The following is a 17,952-nucleotide window of genomic DNA, read 5'->3' on the forward strand; positions in this document are numbered from 1 at the left end:
AAGTCTAAAAAATATCTCACTGAATCTTTATGCAAATATTATATTTTAAATTATATTTTCATTTTCATATCTAAGAATCTAGAACTTGCTCTTGTGAATAAACAACAACATGTCACTCAATATTCTTCAGTTAGAGGTTTGGACTTAGATTGCTACAGAAATCGTTCCTCCATGCCCACTTCCTGGTTCTTAATCACAAATCTAATCACGTATTTTTATAAATATTCAAAATTAAATATATTTATCTACTTACGTAAATACTTTTCAGTTAACTTTTACCGATAGTCTATGTGGGGATCTCATTAACAAACACATTTGGAACTTTTTAGATTTGTTCCGGCAGCTTGTAAATTCATATTAGATTTAGCTGTTTAAATATATCAACATTCTAGGCATTTTAAAAAACTGATATAAAAGATTAATCCCAAGTTTTGTTTTACTTACCAAGCTCTGCCATTCCACCTCGCTGCCTGAACAATATTATCAGCTCTTCAGATACTCATTCTTGCTAAGTAAAAGCATATTTCTTCTCTAGCTGGATTAATAATCAACTTTCTAGATAGTTCATTTGTAATTCTCTTCTGGTTAACCCTTAGCATTACAGCAGTCTGCCCAACTCATGCTAATCAATTTATGACGTGGGAAGGAAAAGGAAATTCAATTATACAGATAACAAATGGAAAGCAAAAAATGAGAGACAGTTTAGATTAGGCACAAAAGAACAATCAGTCTTCCTTTTTTTTTACACTAAAACGTACAAATCTTTATGTTAGATATTACAAAAGCACTCAATATACAATATACATAAGGAGAAAAACATAGTAGTCTTACGACACACCAGCCGAGTACATATCAGCCCATGTTTTCTGCCTTCTGACATGCAAATAAATACAAATCAGCTCTGAGAAAAACAGATACATTTTTCTCTTAGTAGAAAGGTCTGACTTTCAACCTCTAAATGCCTCCTTTCTCAAGATTTGTGATTACTTGGTCCCTTATCCTACTATAGGTGCCACCTCAGGCTTTATGGAGATTTTCTCCAAATGTGATCAGTAGAAACTTGCATCAGAAAAATGTGGAGCTCTCGTTAAAAATACAGACACCTGGGCCCCACTTCAGAAATCCAAAGCACCCCAGGTGACACTTATGTACATTAAAAATTTGAGAGCCACTGCTCTAGGACTGTTTCTGATCTCATCCTAAAGAGGTTCCAACACAATTCCCTGGGACTCAGAATGACATTAATTACTCTTGCTGCTAGTTTGACCCTGACTTTTTGTTTTGATTCCAATACTAGGATTCTACTTGTTTTCCTATACCTGAGTGCACTAGTCCATCTAAGACCATGACCTTTCTGTGAATTTGATAACCTTTCACTTGCAGACTACTCAGAAACTGGAATCTGTCCTTTAACTCCACCTGACGTCTATGGCCATACTGTGGCCTAGCTTCCTAAATATCTTACCACTTGCTCCCAGACTTTTCTTGCTTTGTCTGCTTTATGAAACACTTTTATCTCTTGTTTTATACCTCTCTTCTATATACATGAACTACACTTGTTAGTGTGCATTGTCCAATCTTTTACCTAATGTACTGTCTACTACATTAACTTTCTCCCAAGGCTGTTTGCATCCCAGTGGACCCCTATCAGTCTGCCCGATACCTATTACAATCAGCAGAACTTGCTTAGTCTTATCTAGAGGTGTGAAATGAACAACTAGCTAAAAGGTGAAAAGACAGACATGGCAGCCTGTGGTTTCACAAGTTGTTACAAAAGCCCATGTTAATAGTCAGAATAAGGGAAAAGACAATGACTATGGAAAAAGAGGAAAGTCCTTGAGAATTGGAATAGTAAAGCAGGTAAAATAAAGCGAAAAAATGTGTAATTCTAATCATTTGTTTTTATTTTCATGAAATCTATTAAGAAATGTCAACAAAACAATGATTATTTAACCTGGGGAGAAGGTAAAATGATTAAAAGAAAAATAGTACTGGACTAGTAGAACTCAGAAGACTTGGATTCTAGTGGCCTCTTTACCACTTCCTAGATTTATGATCTAGATTAAGTCTCTGAAGTTTTCTGTGCCTTGGTCCCTAAATGGGTGTAACAAACATGCCCTGTGCATCTAAGATTATTTTGATAATTAAACAGGATCATATTTATTAAAGAGCTTTAAAACTATAAAGATCATATAAATTTAAGGGATTATTGTAGCTATATAAATTGCTATTATATAAAGATTATAATTAACACTTACCCACAAAGGACATAAAATGGTGATTTTTTTGTTTTATATTATTTTTAAAGGAAAGTATAAACCATATACAGTGAAAGAAGTAAACAGGAGTTTGTTAAATGTCTTTCCTAAGAATATTTCAAGAATAGGACCAATATCAGTTAGGAGCAGAATAAGGTAAAATCATCCCAAAATGTAAGTAATCAGGTTAACCTGAGTTTGCCCAGGTCAGACCTAAACCTTAAGAGTCTTACCAAAAGGACTTCTAGACGAGGAAAAAGATCATTTGGCATGACACTGGTGACATTTCTCGTCCAGAACTATCTCCCTAAAGCTAGAGTTCACAGTGACTTCAAGTGGCAAGAGCTTGGAGCATTTGTTGCAAGACATTTAGTCTGTATCCAACATGGCCTATCCAAGATTCAGTCAAGTGCTATGATTTAATTTAACTGAATAATGTGTACAAATGAAAACTGAGAAAACAGAAGTCCTTGGCCAGTGCACAAATAGGTTGATGAGAGTTGCCCATGTGAAAAAAGAAAGAGATTGATTTTTGACTTTAAAAGATAGACACTTCCATTTTTTCAAGTTTCAATAAATGCATTCAACAAATATTGTTGCACATCTACTATATTCTAGGCACTGTGCAAGACACTGGGGAATATAACTGACAAAAACAGTCAAAAATTCTCCACTATCTAGAGCTTATACTATAGGAAATAAAAGGAGAAAATGGCAAATAAATTTAACAGACATGCAAATTATATAGTATGTTAAAAGTTGATAAAGGCTATGGAAACAAATAGACCTGCATTAGGGAGATGAGGAATGTTTGGAAAGTTACAATTTTAAAATAGGGTGGTCAAAGTAGACCTCAACTGAGAATATGACATCTAAGCTAAGACTTGAAAGAGGTGATGGGGCTTGGTGGGGTTCTATGATCATAAAGGACTTTTATCATCAATTTTTAAATTTTACCACTTTAATAATAAGTGGAAGATATCCTTATAAATTAACTTTCACATTATAATAGTGAAAAGTTAGAAATTGATAACTTAATGGTAAAACAAATTGTGGTACAAACATACGATGGTATATGATACAGTCACTAAAAATCATATTTTTGAAGACATGGGAAAATCCAATAAAATCCAATAAAATTATTTCTTAAATACAAAAATGTATCTACAGTATGATGCAATTTTGCCTTTTTAAAAAATTTACCCAACAACTTTTTTTCAAGTGCCACGTACTGTTCTGGGCACTGAAGAGAGGGCAGTAAACAAGCTAGACATGTTCTTTCTTCTCATACACACGTAGATAAAAGACTGAAATGAAATATACCAAAATGTTACTAGGAGTACATTTTTTAATTATGAAATAATAAGGTGAAATAACAGATTATTTTATTTTATCCTCTATAGTCCAAATTTTCTAAATATGTTCTAAACTGTTCCAAAAATAACATATGTCATATTCTTTGATCTAAATATTATGGTTCATATTTTCCTCAGGATATCTGTTTGGATAAAGCACTAATTTACACTCTTACAGTATCTGTCAAATGTATACTGCATTTTTCAATCATACACTGATTTTTATGTCTCACACAGCTAATGAAGTTGAATAACATCAAGTCCCTTCCTACAGTTGCAAAAACTAAGAAACAGAACAGTTAACTAATTTGCCACACTGGAAAGAAAAAGTGTTTCAATTCTAAATTATAATAACGTGTATGAAAGTATTTCACACAGTGCCTGGATCAACAAAGTCTGCTGATTCTGAGTGCTATGCGAGTACTTTAGGGTACATCTCTCCCCAGTTATGCCGGGGATTTTGTGTGTGTGTGTCGGTGGGGGGTGTTGTCATGAAAAAGTTTCATTTATTTAAAATGGAACTTTAATAGTTATAAAAAAAATCTAATCTGAATCGTAACCCCAACACCAGATGTTAGCTTGATTCCATCTCCCCTCAGCAACTAAAAAGACCAGTAGGGCTTCCCTGGTGGCGCCGTGGTTGAGCATCTGCCTGCTAATGCAGGGGACATGGGTTCGAACCCTGGTCTGGGAAGATCCCACATGCCGCGGAGCAACTGGGCCCGTGAGCCACAATTACTGAGCCTGCGCGTCTGGAGCCTGTGCTCCGCAACAAGAGAGGCCGCGACAGTGAGAGGCCGGCACACCGCGATGAAGAGTGGCCCCCGCTTGCCACAACTAGAGAAAGCCCTCGCACAGAAACGAAGACCCAACACAGCCATAAATAAATAAATAAATAAATTTTAAAAAAAGAAGACCAGTAAAGAAGTTCAACATGTTCCTATAATGTTTCTTCATTCTTCCTTTGGTTCAAGTTTTTACATTTAAATAGTATAGCAAACGGCATCTATTTGTCTACCTCAACTAGTTGAGTTACCTTGGGCAAGTCATTTCAACATTCTGGTCTCACTTTTCTTATTTTTCAAACACAAGAATTGGACTAGATGATCTCAAAAGTCCTTAAGCTCTAGAATTTCGTAATATTATTATTTCAAGTCTATGAAGTACCTACAATAAATTAAATGAACGCAGCTTCTCAGAAAAAGAAAGGCTACAGCAATAAGGATAGCTGGCTAGAAAAAGTAAGAAAACAAAGACCTGGGATTAAAAGAGAATTTGAAAATCTCCCTAACCCCCTGGACCAAGTCCAGCTTCAATTACACAAGGGTTGTTTGGGGACAATAGAGAGGGAGAAATATGAAGGTTCCTTTGATCATCAAAAGATGATCTTTCTGCTTAAAAAATTAGTATTCCTATACTCTCTCTGATTCTAAAAACATATACACACACACACACACAGGAGCTTGCACACAAGCACACACACAACAACAACAACCAAATGTTTTAATATTGATATGGAAGAAAAATAGAAGTCACTTATTTTGCTGAAATAAAGGTATTTCAAATCCAGAGAGAGTGATTTGGTTTTGAGGGTTTTTAAGAAACAGCGCCGTATTCAATCCTTTTCTATCGCCTCCTCTGTAATACAAAACCTCCAACAGCTCTTAAAATTGTGGCATTTTCTTATGTACAGAGAGAAAAATTTGTGTTGCTATTGCAGCAACATCTAAACAGTTTCCTGTAAACTTTCTGTGATGGAAGTCATAGGATTTATGATAAAACCCTGTAAAGTGGTATAACAAATTTCTTTCATATTTATCATTCATTTTATTCAGTGTGCATTTTGAAGGAAAACCTTTTAAGAACACCAATAATGTGAGAAAGCTACAACAACTAAATTTATTGTTAAGTATCGCATCACTGGTCCTCCTGGGAGTTCAGGAAGAAAGCTTAAATCACATTTCCTAACACATTGGAGAGCTTCCCAGAGATGTGATGGCCCACAGAGGCAAACCATCCAAAGCACACTGGAATCTCAGAGATAGTGACAAAGAAATATCACTTCGTTTAATAAAAGCAAATTGAAGTTACCCCTTTTTCTTTAACAAAGTACAAACTCTCTCTTACCCCATTTTTCTCCTTTCCTTCCCCTGCTCTTTCCTGTTTCACCTGACTAAACCGTAGGTATTTGTTCCATCACCTGACTTAGGGGCTGGCTAGAAATATCAGGAAAAAAACAATCTACCATTGTTACATGAGACAACAACCTTTCATGTCCTTGAAGCTCACCATGACCTTTCATCTTTCCTATCCTCAATGGTCTCTCCTAACAACTAAAACTACACTCAGTTGGGCTGAATTCCAGATTGTCATAAAAAGAACTCTGTCCTTTCAAAACAAAACCAATTTTTACACCAAGGTGGGGGAGAAACACAAGTCCATTGTTCCCTCACAGATGGAAGTTGGAGTTACTAAGGCAACTGCTCTAATCCTCCTTTTTACCACCTTTTTCACATCACTGGCCTATCAAGTATGCTACCTTTTAACTCATAAGCTCAAAAGCTGGTAGTCTAACTGGCTGCCCTAATTAGCTACGATTTTCACACTACAGACAACATGATGAGCTAATCGAAATTTGCAAAATAATGACGTACCTCCAGCAAATATTCCTCCTCCTGAGGCCCAGTCTTAGAATAACAATAATGAGACCATTATTAGAGAAGGGCATTAAAATGCTGCACTGCTGCTAAACAGAGAACTTAATTGTTCTGGTCTTGTCCATTGAATCAACAACCTATTGTTGTGGACTTGAAAAATAAAGGACTGGAGAATGGGTGCCATGATGATTGGTCTGTGCGGCCATACCGGCACTCTGTAGAATTGTTTTCTTTTGAAACTCTTGATGGACTAGTAGTTTTGTTTAAAAGTAACATAAAAGGCGATTGTCTGGATAAAAAGTCCTATTTATTGAAATCCTTAGAAGCAGTTGCATGGATTTGTTCCTGACCCCTGAGATAAAAACACAGTGACCATAATAACACCATTTGTAGAGAGCCCTGTTACCACTGCCTACAGTAACATAAGATAAGAGACGGTCTTTTCTAGCTACTGTAGGAAGGAAGGAAGTACTTCTGAGCAGAAAGCAAGAATGATAAAAGGTCAAATACTGGGTAAAGCTCATTAATCTCTGAAAGAAAGACTTTAAAAAATAATGCTAATTTAAGAATTCTGCACAATTGCTACAGATTCAAGCACATGTAAGAAGGCTCACAGCTCCTTTTTTTTTTTTTTTAACACTTTTGGGCTTCCTTCCCTTGGTAAAAAGAGGATTAAAATAAAATGATTATTAAATAACTGTCACAAGATGTCTCAGGATAACATGGGGAAGAAGAAACCCGAAGTTTTCCGGATAATTGTTCTTATGGTCATCCCAGCCTATAGCAAGAATAATAAAATACTGAAGTTAAAGGTTAACTAGTGTAAAATTTTTAGCAGTAGAAAAGCACTGTTTACACACTGTAAAAATGTCTTCTATATGGAGCCACGGTACATGTATTCTGTAAAGTCAGTTCAGGATTTTAGTGTTGAACTGTGGTGGGAGGGAGTATACTTTTTTGTTTGTAGGTATTTGGGGTGGGGTCTGTTTGTTTTTTATCAAGTGAAATCTGCATTATATAAAAATGTATTAAATTGTAAATAAGACCTCTTGCTTCATTCAATCTGTTCTTTGCTTCATTTATCTTCATCTTGTTAGGCTAAATTAATTAACAATCTCACTGTTGCACACTTTCTCTTTTCATTACATCAAATAATGGCCCATATACGGAGAAAGCCCTCACCATGGGAATTCTGCAACTCTACTGCTAAGAAGAGTTTCTGTGTATCAGTGCAGCAATATTAACTAGATACATTCATTTTATAAGCATTTATTAAGCTTACTTTTCATTGTTAACAACCAATTAAGCACCCAAATTCCTAACATATTAACAATAGAAAACCATAAAAAAAAAAACCTACAGTAGAAGTTGTAAGATACAATAAAAAGAGGGAAAAAAATCACATTGTATATCCACAATCAGGTTTCACCATCAATTCACCCAAAATAAGAAGAAACACATGCAAATTGGGCAGGTATGTTTTCACAGGTACAACACAACATTGCATGAAAGGTTTTAAAGACACACCCCAAGCTGTTCTGCTCCTTGCTTTGGAATGTCTAACGTGTGATAAATTGGATGATTAGAATTTCATTGGTAAATCCCATTATTTTAAATCTATAAGAGTGAAACGTGTTAAACTCTTTTGTAAGTTTTCTTTCAACCTGAAACACTGTGGCATCTGGAGCTATGCAAATGGACAAAACAGTAAAGCCCTTTTTAATCTTTCCCTGATCAACCAGTGCTGCTTTCTCCAATCACAGCTTTGTGCGTGATATCTTTCTGCTAGCGTTTCTTATTTAATTAAAACAGACACTGACAGAAGGACATGGATTAGTACAGTAATGACGCATTTACTTAGATTAATCGGAGGCTCCTTTTAGAGTAATGGCTTAAACAAAGAACAAAAGGAAATTGTTATGAAACAGCCTTTTATCCCAGGCAAAGGTCGCATTATGAGGTTTTTAATTTTGTCAGCTTCTGTTATACTCTGCCTTGCTAGTGGAACATGAGAAGTGCTTTTACCCCCAATAAAGCCAGTTATTATAAAAACAGCCATTAAAGCTTCAAATTAAAATGTCTGATTTTAAAACAGGTTACTTAGCTTTCAGAGCCCTCTAATTAGCATGTTGTACATTGTTGTGCAGAAAAGAAGACTAAAATGCTAATGACCTACCGCCAGGTGACCACACTGCTGTGCAAAATAATAAGGACCTTTCCAAGTAATATGATGAATTAACCAAGTACAGATCCCCCATGCAGCCGCACCCCTTCTCTGAATACAGGTCCAGATGAATGCAGGGCCATAACTGTTAAGATGTGTTCAGTAATGCCCTGCCTCAGTCTAGGAGCCTCTGATTCTCAGCCAGCTACTTTTTATATATTCATTAAAAAGCAGACTTCTTTCTACCACAAAAGAAAGTGAATGAAATAGCAATACTATATAGAGAGTCTGAAAATAGAAAAGACAATAGTCATTTGATTTCAAAGCACAAAGAATTAAAGTACCATGCCCCTAACAAAACTACCTCTTTGCTCTTTTCATCCAATCTTTCTCTCACTCTAATATGTTGCACTTGCAGAGTATAAATGGAGTTAAGATTTTAAAGCTCAGTCTTCAATCACAACATTTATTTTTATACTATGTTGTCTTTAACTGGCCCAAAGAAAATCCAGTTTCCCTTTTCCTAACCTCATTCTTCCCTTCTATTTTACTGACTCCACCCAGCACCACCGTTCCCTAGTCAAAATTTGTTCTTGACAATGGATACATTGGCATTTGTATTTCTTACCATATGAATTTAACTCAATTACTTGCACTACTTCCATTTTCTGCCTTGTCTTTCTTGATGGACTGAATGATTCTGTGCCCTGTAAGGCTAACATACATTTGCTGAATATATAGACTAGGTGGGGAGTTATCTCCAGAGTTCCTAAAATCAACCCACAAAGAAAACATCTTCCACTTTAAATCAAATCTCACCCAAGTATCACTGAGTGGTTGGATCTAGGAATTTCCTGAAATCAATGTGAAATGTATATTGTTTTTGGAACAACAAATCACTCAGGATCATCTGTGACATCTGCCCATTTGAGTCTTTTTAAAAAGAGGTTACCTGAGGTTGTTTCAATTATCTATGGCCACAAGAATGCTGCGGGTTCAACCACCCCAAAGCTCAGTGGCTTAAAACAATAAGCATTTATTTAGTTCATATGTTTGCAGGTCAGCTGGGCGCTTCTTCTGGCTTTAACTGAGGCCACCAACGTGTCTTACAGTTGGCTGGCTTTTGGCTGATCTAGGATGGCCTTGGATAGGACAGCTAGAGTAATTCGACTCTGCACCGTGTATCTCATCCTCTGGCATACTAGCCCAGGCTTGTTCTTCTCATGCTGACAGAAAAGGACAAGAGTGTGAACAGAAATGCACAAGTGCTTTTACAAGCCTCTACTTGTGTCACATTTGCTAACATCCCATTGGCCAAAGCAAACTAAATGATGGATCCCAGAGGCAAGAGGTGAGACAGAATGCCCTATCCAGAGTGGGAAGGGCACTCTACAGTTTCATGGCAAAGGTCATAGATATAAGGAAGGATGAAGAAGAAATGGGGCGTTAAAGGCAATCAATATTAGCAAAGAAGTCGAGGCCATTTTGATGATTCCCAAAGTAGTAGAAGTTTCTGTTTTGTTCCATTTTAACTAATTTAGTCTAGATGGCTACTCAAAATTGATCTCATTTTTATTTCAATAAGTAACAAAAACTTTTTAAAACAAAACAATTGACAAACAACCCCACCCCACTTATTTCCACTGATTTACAATTTAAAAACTACAACTATAAAGCTAATTCTAAAACATGACCTTGGGACGTCCCTGGTGGTCCAGTGGTAGACAATCTGCCTTACAATGCAGAGGACGTGGGTTTGATCCCACATGCTGCAGGGCAACTAAGCCTGCACACCACCACTACTGAGCTCACGCGCCTCAACAAGAAAGCCTGCGTGCCGCAAACTACAGAGCCCACGCGCTCTGGAACCCACGCGCCACAACTAGAGAAGAGGCAAACCCGCATGCCACAACTAGAGAGAAGCCCCCACGCTGCAACGAAGAAGATCCCACACGCCTCAAAGAAAATCCCACATGCCGCAACTAAGACCCGACGCAGCCAAAAATAAATAAAATAAAATAAGTAAATCTTGGGACTTCCCTGGTGGCGCAGTGGTTAAGAATCCGGCTGCCAATGAAAGGGACACGGGTTCGATCCCTGGTTCAGGAAGATCCCACATGCCGCAGAGCAACTAAGCCCATGCGCCACAACTACTGAGCCTGCACTCCAGAGCCCGCGAGCCACAACTCCAGAGCCTGCGTGCCACAACTACTGAAGCCCGCGCGCCTAGAGCCCGTGCTCCGCGAGCCCGTGCTCCGCAACAAGAGAAGCCACCACAATGAGAAGCACGTGCACTGCAATGAAGAGTAGCCCCCACTCGCTGCAACTAGAGAAAGCCCACGTGCAGCAACGAAGACCCAACGCAGCCAAAAATAAATAAAACGAATTTATAAAAAAAAAATAATAAATCTTTAAAAAAATAAAATAAATAATACATGACTTTTACAAGTTCACCATTTATTTTTGTTTACTAACTTGCTGTGACTCAGTTATTCCTTGATAAAAAGTTTCAAAACTACAAACCTTTGTACCTCAGAAGCCTCACTTCCATCCAGAGAAGCAGCTAAGTCTGAGGATATATCTAATGGATGCTGTATCCAGAATTTTCTTCATCACTACATGTCAGAAAGTATAGACAGTTCCATTTCACAGAATACCAGCATACAGTATATCACAGTCCTTCACCACAGCAGACATAGTCACAATAGCAGTGTTTTTTAAAAAATTGTTTTTCCTTAAGCCAGGCCCTTAGCACTCATATCCCTATTGTTTTTCTAATATCTCTGACTGTGAAAAAGGAAAGCAAAGAAAATCTTTGCTCTCACAGGGCTGTGTGACAGAGCATGTCCTAGAATAAGATGATTAAGAAGCTAATTTTAAACTCTACAAATTCTCTGTTTCTGACCATATGAAGCAAAAGATCAATGAGGAAAAGTATTCATGGTGGCTGCACAGATTTCCCAGAGTTAATCTGTCAGGGGCCCTACACATAGTTCTAGAGAGATACCTAGAGCCAGTTACCAGTCTTTCCACTCAGAAACTCTCATCCATTAGGAGTAGGAGTGATTACCGGACAGAATTCCTAACCCCTGTGGCAAGGGAAGTACTATCCTATATAGTACCACTCAACAATTATCCCTGTGAGCAATTAAAATAACCAGTGAAGTGGGTCTCCAAAAGGAGCCTTCAGCCATTCCTTCATTTGAGCCAGCACTGACAATGAGTGCTGCCAAAGCTGGCACGAACACCCAAAGAACAAGAAAGAAAGGCCAGCAAAGCTCAATCTTGCATCTAAAGATATTAAAAAGGAAACTAAATGACATGGAGAAAACTAGCCTAAGAATTACCCAATTAATGAAGAACAGAAAAAAAAACAGCATAATAAAATGCTTTTTAAGTCCCTTTTACTTTTCCACATTCCTTTACAGCTTATTTCAGTAATAATTTTGTTTAAGAGTGATGCCCTAAATTATGGTTTGCCTTTATAAACAAGGATGATACCTGGCAAGAATGCAGTTTGCACAGGTTCTGTAATGTTTTGATCAACCAAATCTTCTCACCTGGTCTTCAGCAAGTATCAATCATTAGAGCAGTGATCCAAGGCCATGGAACACAGCAAAGCTAATAGGCCCATATAAGAATCAAGACAAGCATTGTGCCCTCATTAACACTGGGTTCTAAATAAACAATAGGCCCAAGTTCAGAGAGCTGTACTAATCCTTCTCAACAGAAGTAGCTTCAGTTTAACTCAAAAGTTCCTTTTAAAGTCTCTTTGCTTTGACAGAAAGGCAAAAAGAAAGAGAAACAAAAGCACCTGGGTATCAGAAAAGGAAAGGGCCTTAGAGAACAAGGATGAAAAAGCAAAGCTCGAACTCCTTAAGAGCACGATCTTTGAATATCTAGTACCTGGTACACAGTAGGTGCCCAAAAGCTCTGTGTTTAATTAAATTGTGATACATTTAGAAGAATAGATACGGACAGTAGAAAGTAAGCACCTCTGTTGTAAGAAATTGCATTGGTAGTCATACCAGATACTCAGGAAGCCCAAACTTAAGAGTTTCTAACATTTGGTTGAACTATTTTTATAGGATAAAATGAGACAAAACGTAGCTCAAATTATGTGTGGAGGCACACCTAACTTCTCAGACTTTTTTATAGAGATAAAAATCTTACTAAAATTAACCCCAAGGAGAAACCTGGAGGAAGAAAAATGTCATTAATGGCTTAATGCAACCAATGGGTAATTGTGGAGCCTGAAAGAGAAGCTCTATCACTTTGCCTTTTAAAGGGCATTAGGGACATAAACAGACTAATTGGAATGTATTTAAATCTCAGTTCATGTTCAGCTCCAATTTTGGTTCAGGAGCCTTTTTCAATGTTCAGTTGATGCCTTCTCTGATAATATCTTCCGTAACCAATGTCATCAACCTGCTCTCCTCTTAATCCCAGTGATCACACCACAGGTCTGCCAAAATATATTCAGAGATAAACACCAAAGTTAATTGCACTGCTATGACACAGACTAGAGCAGCAACCTCCGTGCTGCACCAGCGTTTTCTCTATCCGTAACATCCCCCACCAGCTCACAACCCTCCCCGCCAAAAAACAGCTATCTTAGGCTGATGTTTCAAAATATTTTAAGGATACAAATATTTTTCCTCCTAGTTAGAATTTAAACTTAGATGCCTCTAGGGGAGGTAACACCATGAGTTCCTTTCACACTAAGATGTATATGATGTCCAACTCATTTTATAAAGCCAGAATATCCCTGGTTCCAAAACAAAATAAAGATATTATAAAAAGGGGAAAATTAAAGACATCTCATTTATGAACACAAATGCAAGACTCCATTAAATGTTAATCTATAGTGTAAATGAAAATCCATCAAGAATAAGTAGGTTTTAATACTCATAATGCTAGATGGTTCAGAAAATCTGCCAATAACACCACATATTCACAGATTAAAGAAGAAAAATTCTATGAACATCTCAGTAGATGCCAGAGATGCAGCAGAAACCTACAGAAAACTTCATAGTTATTGGTGAGATATTATGATGCATTCCCACAAAAGACAGAAAGGATGTCTTCCCTCAGTAAGAGCTTCAGGCTAACTGTGAATGCAGTATCTCAAGACCAGGAGGAAGACTAACGGCAGCTCTTACACAAAGAAGGTAAGACACACCAGGGCTTCCCTAAGTGTCTGTATGGATCATGGCAAGCTCTTTGTGGTGGGAAATCGTTTATTATATAACATTAAATGAAAAACAACACAGAATGACATCTATGCTCTGATTACAGTTATGTTAAATTATTTTCTTAATATGGATGAGGACTGAAAATAAGCAGATACAAATAAAAACATATGACAAATTGTGAAATTGTGTATGAGACCTTATCTTTTTTCCTTGTTGTTTTAACATAAATGTGATTTTTAAATTTAACCAAATAATAATAATAATAATAATAATAATAATAATAATAATAATAATAATGATGATGAAGGTGTATGTGACCACTACAGTATACTATCCTGTGAGCAGGTTTGGGTAGGGGAAATAAATAGACAATGAGTGACTGAAAAGAAAGAGAGATCACCACATAGAAAGTTTATAATAAGAAGAAAGGAATGGCTATTAGAAACAAGATCTTCCTGGAAATTTTATCCATTTTAAATTTTATTTGGTATAGGTTGCAAACTTGGAGGTCATTAGAGGAAAGGGGAAATCCTACATAATGACAGATAATAAAACTTCAAAATCCACTACCTCTGAGAAATCCATCCATATAACTAAGTGCACATGCCATTCCAAATATGCTATTGTCAGCACGAACTCTTAAAGGTTAAAGCTTCTGCAACTTTGGCTTGATCTTAAAATGGTTCTAATGAAGGCCTTACCCTCATGAACTAGTTAGCATCCTAACTTCTGAACGTGATAATTTCCTAATGAGAAAATCAATACCCGAGGGACTTAGATCTGAGGCTTTTAAATCTGAGGGACACATCTGTAATCTATAAGAATTAGGGAGAAAACAGTGCCAACTTAAGACCTTGGCACTTAAGGTTTGTCAAGTAGAAAGACCAAATTTGATTGCGAATATGCATCCTTGAGTGGCAGGGGGGAAAAAAGAAGACCAAGAATCTTATTTTAATGGGTTTTTTTTCCTAAGGAATAAAATCATACTATAAAATGGTCCAGCATGTTTCTAAGAGAGATGATCAAATATCAACCTACTCTTTACATACATATTCCAAACAATGTGAAAGACAGGTAAAGTGGAGACCTCCTAAAAGGCTATGTAACAAATATAAATTAAAAACATTGCCCATTTAAATGTGATTTACCAAAGTCAAGTAGAATTCGCATAACTATATTTGGAGGATAAATTTTCTTCCAAATTCAGATTAATTTTTTCTAAGAAAACAGCAAAATTTGTACTACAATATCCATTTCTGTTTTGTGATTTCCAAACTAGTGAGAAGATCTCTAATTTGGAGTAAATCCATTAAAGTTGATCTTAAATAGAATTATATATTAAGGAATAGGATTAACATATGAAAATGTAACAAGCAGAGGATATTTCTTCAGAGCATAGGTAAAGTACTCGCTCCAACTCCTGCCCAAGTTCTGCATCTAACTGCAATAGACAAGTGAATATTTAAAATATAAACAAATTTCAACTTCCTTTATCTAGGAAAAAGCAAAACTATTTTTTAACCTATAAAAAATCCATAAACTTATTCTATTTTCAAAACAATATAAACTTAAAGTCTGGAACTTATCTAGCTATACCACTTCATTTGCACTTTATTCTTTGACAATACTAAAATTATTTCAGTACAGACTATTCATGTTTAAACGACTTTCATCATACCACCCATGCTCGTTCGCACTCATGGAAGTTAAAGTGAAACAAATAAATTGCACATATTGGATGAGACAATGGATATCAAAATATTTCTCCAAATCACATATATCTATCTAACATATGAGTTGTGCGTCAGTTGTGCAATTCTGGTTGCATTTGTTAGAACACTTTTAGTTGTAAGTGATTAAAACCAACTCAAAGTAGCTATACCAAAATAATTTATTGGTTCTACCTAACTGAAAGTCCTGGCTTCTGACACAGCTGGATTCAGTGCTATGATGATGTAATTAGGAGTTGGTCTCTCTTCATTTCTCAGGCAGGTTCTCCCCCTTCAAGGGCAAAGATGACTATCAGAAACCCCAGGTTAGCAATCACAGTAAAATAACTCTGGTTCCTTCCCAGTAATTCCAGAAAAGACCCCAGATTAAGTCTCACTGGCATGGCTTGGATAACATGCTTATTTCTGAACAAATCGCTGTGGCCAGGCATATGGAATGCCCGCTCCCTATGACTTGGGAAGGTAATGGCAGCTTTACCCCAACCACATTTACCGAAAGTGAAATAAAGTTGTTCCCTAAAAGAAAATAAGAGTGATTTTATCCGGAAAAAAAAAAAATGCTGGACAGGGAATGCAGTAAGCAGTCTATCTATAATTCACGAGTTTCTTTTTCCAATAATTATTACAGGGAGGTAACTTCAGGGAAAAAAATAAAAAACTGCAAACTCTTCATTGTAATAGTAGTTGCACAGCCAAGATTTCTTTGAATTGTTTCTAGAAGTCCCAAAAGAGGAACAAAAACTATGATTCTAGCCATTCTTAAGACAAGTGAGAAAAAAAGAACTTTTCTTTTGATAACTTTAGTTCCATTCCCTCACTTCAGAGCCAGCTATCCCAAAATACTCTTCCTATCCTTTTTCTATCCTTAGCTATTGTTAAGTTTAAATTCTTAGAACACTTGCAAAGATTTATAGAGGCCTATCTTCAGCTACTGTCTCTAAAAATTTCTATTCATGGGTCCCCAAGCACTACAAACACTGCTTTGGAGCCCAGGTATAAACACGTTTTTTTATGAGGTCAAGTAAACAAACACCTTTATTTTAAATGTAGGTCCCATATAACTTAACTCATTTATCATAATTTTTATTTGAAAAGATGTCTACATTTTTAAATGCATATGCTACAAAAGAACAGCATATTAAACTATTATTGTCCATTTGTATTTTGGGTTGAATTTTATCATCGAATGCTTTCGTGAAAGAAGGATTTTATATGAGAAAACGGAAGGAAAGCATAAATGCACAGAAAGCCTGGAGAGAATGGAAGGGCAAAGAGTGGCTGAAGCATCAAAGGCAATATTCATTGATGTCAAATTCATTCACACATTCATTTTATGCATATGTTTAGATCACAGACTATGAGCAAACTACTGTACTGGCGATGATACAAAGAAACATGGCATAGTCCCCACTCCAAAGTGGGACAGAAGAAACATGGGCAGTAATGGTGAGGGTGACGCGTCAGTTCTTTCCCTACCCCATCACATGCTCCAGAGTTTGCTCAGGGTCTGACAATAAATAACTAACTTCACATTTTTTAATGTTTTATTCAGCTCATTTGCAAAGTCAAGAAACTACTTCTTCCCTAACTCTCAGGATAACGTGGAAGCAGTAAAAGGAATCAACACATATAAGAGAAGCTAAATGTAAGAAGAGCAATGCATATTAGGTAATTTATGAAAAGGACTGAGAGTGTGGAGATTTTGAGAATTTTTAATTAACTCAATAATTATATACTGAGTGCTTACTGAATAGTAGGTACTATATGGTCATGTAAGTTATTTAAGATGGATTTGACTTGATATCCTTGCCCCAAAAACCCACTTTTGATCAGAAGCTAAGGACTGTCCACAGAAACTACTAAAATGACAAATTGTGAAAAGTACAAAAAGAGAAATGCAAAATACTATGGGAGTTCAAATGAAGTGAGATCAGAGGAGACTACAGGAGTGGGGCCTTAAAAGATGGAAAGAAATCCTACAGGTAAGTATGTTTGTTAGAAGTATTTCACACAGAGGGAATAGTATGAAATATAATATTCATACGGAAAATATATATGAAATATAAATTTCATACAGAAAAATACAAACTGCTTCTATACCGATCAGTTCAAAAGTATCCAGATAATTTTAGATGAAGATATCCTATTCATACAAGCTATCTTTTAATATCCTACCTTTTTAATACATTGTATTATTAAAATTAAAAGATCTTGAGAGTTATAAATAATGCATGCTAGAATACTTTGGCAGTTATCATGTTCACAATGTAAAGAGAATGAGACTCTTCATGTACTGTGTCAGGCATTATATGCCAAAGATACCCAAGATACATGCTCAATTTTTTATTATTTACTTTTTAGCAAATGAGCAATAAAATATGAAGTGAGCCTCCCTCACCTAATAGGAAGTACATTTTAATATTTGAGAGGCCAGACTTGTAAATTACCTTCCTAACTGGGCAAGTAAAATCTTTTATCTCTTCACAATAAAAAACAATTGGGCCTTTGTTATCTTGTGGCCAGCAAATAAAATACATACCATTTGCACAAATGCACCATTAACTACACAGGCAGAATAAGTGATTGATCATGA

General features: G+C 36.3%; 1 protein-coding gene and 1 long non-coding RNA gene across 13 annotated transcripts in view; one reads left to right on the forward strand and one right to left on the reverse strand.

Moving 5' to 3' along the window:
- The window catches only part of SOX6 (SRY-box transcription factor 6), a 627,969-nt gene that overhangs the window by 448,251 nt on the left and 161,766 nt on the right, over positions 1 to 17,952 (reverse strand). The window contains exon 1 of one of the 12 annotated variants that reach the window (XM_082476543.1): positions 445 to 673. The exons of the other annotated variants lie outside the window; for them this stretch is intronic. The gene's annotated coding sequence lies outside the window, so the exon portion shown is untranslated. Of the gene's footprint in view, positions 1 to 444; positions 674 to 17,952 lie in introns of those variants that run through there. 12 annotated transcript variants of the gene reach the window in all.
- LOC309667728 overlaps positions 1 to 17,952 on the forward strand; it is a 504,177-nt gene that overhangs the window by 10,915 nt on the left and 475,310 nt on the right. The gene's annotated exons all lie outside the window — the stretch shown is intronic.

The sequence above is a fragment of the Balaenoptera physalus genome (assembly GCF_965194825.1).
Source record: "Balaenoptera physalus genome assembly, chromosome: 10".
Lineage (NCBI taxonomy): Eukaryota > Metazoa > Chordata > Mammalia > Artiodactyla > Balaenopteridae > Balaenoptera > Balaenoptera physalus.